We start from the raw sequence: 3,176 nt of genomic DNA, 5'->3' as shown, positions 1-3,176 counted from the left end.
ACTGTTTGAGGTTGTGGACAGGTGTCTTTTATACTGATAACAAGTTCAAACAGGTGCCATTAATACAGGTAACGAGTGGAGGACAGATGAGCCTCTTAAAGAAGAAGTTACAGGTCTGTGAGAGCCAGAAATGTTGCTTGTTTGTAGGTGACCAAATACTTATTTTCCACCATAATTTGCAAATAAATTCATTAAAAATCCTACAATGTGATTTTCTGGATTTTTTTTCTCAGTTTGTCTGTAATAGTTGACGTGTACCTATGATGAAAATTACAGGCCTCTCATCTTTTTACGTGGGAGAACTTGCACAATTGGTGGCTGACTAAATACTTTTTTCCCCACTGTATGTGATGAGTCAAAAAAGTTTGTGCAAAAAGAGTCAATGCAGATAGTTAAATAGTTAACCAAATAGCCAACCGAACTAACTACAATTTCAAAGCTCTTCCTGAGTTACAGTTCATATAAGGAAATCAGTCAATTTAAATAAATACATTAGGCCCTAATCTATGGATTTCACATGACTGGGAATACAGATATGCACCTGGAGGTCACAGATACCTTTTTTAAAAAGTAGGGGCATGGTCACGGTATCTAGGTGCATTCAAATTGCCATCGGTAAAATGCATGTGTTTGTTGTCCCTAGCTTATGCCTGCCCATACCATAACCCACCACCATCATGGGGCACTCAAATGTTCACAATGTTGACATCAGCAAACCGCTCACCCACATGACGCTATACACGCCGTCTGCCCAGTACAGTTGCAACTGGGATTCATCCATGAAGAGCACACTTCTCCAGCGTGCCAGTGGCCATCGAATGTGAGCATTTGCCCACTGAAGTCTGTTACGACGCCGAACTGCAGTCAGGTCAAGACCCTGGTGAGGACAACAAGCACGCGGATTAGCTTTCCTGAGTCGTTTCTGACAGTTTGTGCAGAAATTCTTCGGATGTGCAAACCCAGTTTCATCAGCTGTCCGGGTGGCTGGTTCAATTCAACAGCATGCAAATTGCACACGTGTGACAAAACTGGACATTTTAGAATGGCCTTTTATTGTCCCCAGCACAAGGTGCACCTGTGTAATGATCCTGCTGTTTAATCAGCTTCTTGATATGCCACACCTGTCAGTTGGATGGATTACCTTGGCAAAGGAGAAATGCTCACTAACAGGGATGTAAACAAATGTGTGCAAAATCTGAGAGAAGCTTTTTGTGCGTATGGAACATTTCTGGGATCTTTTATTTCAGCGCATGAAACATGGGACCAACACATGTTGGTTTAGATTTTTGTCCAATATATTTAGCAGTGTTATGGCTTGGGGGTAGAAGCTGTTCAGGGTCCTGTTGGTTCCAGACTTGGTGCATCGGTACCGCTTGCCGTGCGGTAGCAGAGAGAAGTCTTTGAATTGGGTGGCTGGAGTCTGACAATTTTTAGAGCCTTCCTCTGACACCGCCTGGTATAGAGGTCCTGAATGGCAGGGAGCTCGGCCCCAGTGATGTAATGGGCCGTCCGCACTACCCTCTGTAGCGCCTTGCAGACGGATGCCAAGCAGTTGCCATACCAAGCAGTGATGCAGCTAGTCAAGATGCTCTCAATGGTGCAGCTGTAGAACTTTGGGGATCTGAGGGTCCATGCCAAATATTTTTATCCTCCTGAGGGGGAAGAGGCGTTGTCGTGAGTGCTACAGATGTGAGTGCTACGGGGCGATAGTCATTTAGACAGGTTACCTTGGCGTTCTTGGGCACAGGGACTATGGTGGTCTGCTTGAAACATGTAGGTATTACAGACTGGGTCAGGGAGAGGTTGAAAATGTCAGAAGCACTTGGCAGCTGGTCAGCGAATGCTCTGAGTACCCGTCCTTGTAATCCATCTGAATGTTAACCTGTTTAAAGTTCTTACTCACATCGAATACAGAGAGCGTGATCACACAGTTGTCCAGAACAGCTGTTGCTCTCACGCATGATTCAGTGTTGCTTGCCTCGAAGCGAGCATAGAAGGCATTTAGCTTGTCTAGTAGGCTCAAGTCACTAGGCAGCTCGCGGCTGGGTTTCTCTTTGTAGTCCGTGGTAGTTTACAAGCCCTGCTACATCCGACGAGCGTCAGAGCCAGTGTAGTAGGATTTGGTCTTAGTCCTTTATCGACACTTCGCCTGTTTGATGGTTCATCAGTGGGCGTAGCGGGATTTCTTATAAGTGTCCGGGTTAGTGTCCCACTTCTTGAAAGAGGCAGCTCTAGCCTTTAGCTCAGTGCGGATGTTGCCTGTAATCCATGGCTTCTGGTTGGGATATATCCATACGGTCATTGTGGGGATGACATCGTCAATGCACTTATTAATGAAGCCGGTGACTGATGTGGTAAACTCCTCAATGCCGGAACATATTCCAGTCTGTGCTAGCAAAATAGTCCTGTAGCTTAGCATCCGCTTCATCGGACAACTTCCGTATTGAGTCTGTCACTGGTACTTACGGTTTGAGATTTTGCTGGTAAGCAGGAATCAGGAGAATAGCTTTATGGTCAGATATGCCAAATGGAGGGCAAGGGAGAGCTTTGTATGCGTTTCTGTGATGTGGAGTACAGGTGATCTAAAGGTGACCTTTAAGCATCAGTTGTCAGAGCAGCTTACCGATCACTGCACCTGTACACAGCCCATCTGTAATTAGCCCACCCAACTACCTCATACCTATATTGTTATTTATTTTGCTAATTTGCACCCCAGTATCTCTATTTGCACATAATCTTCTGCGCATCTATCACTCCAGTGTTAATACTAAATTGTAATTATTTTGCACTATGGCCTATTTATTGCCTTCCTCCATAACTTACTACATTTGCACACACTGTATATAGATTTTCTATTGTGTTATTGGCTGTACGTTTTGTTTATTCCATATGTAACTCTGTGTTGTTTTTATCGCACTGCTTTGCTTTATCTTGGCCAGGTCGCAGTTGTAAATGAGAACTTGTTCTCAACTGGCTTACCTGGTTAAATAAAGGTGAAATAAAAAACAAAATAAAAATAGTTTTTTTCGCCTCTAGTTGCACAGGTGACATGCTGGTAGAAATTAAGTAAGACGGATTTCAGTTTTCCTGCCTTAAATTCCCCGGCCACTAGGAGTGCCGCCTCTAGATGAGCATTTCCTGTTTGCTTATGGACCTATACAGCTGGCTGAGTGTGG

Source organism: Coregonus lavaretus, assembly GCF_964263955.1.
Source record: "Coregonus lavaretus genome assembly, chromosome: 10".
Classification (NCBI taxonomy): domain Eukaryota; kingdom Metazoa; phylum Chordata; class Actinopteri; order Salmoniformes; family Salmonidae; genus Coregonus; species Coregonus lavaretus.
Note: the sequence above shows the minus strand (reverse complement) of the source record.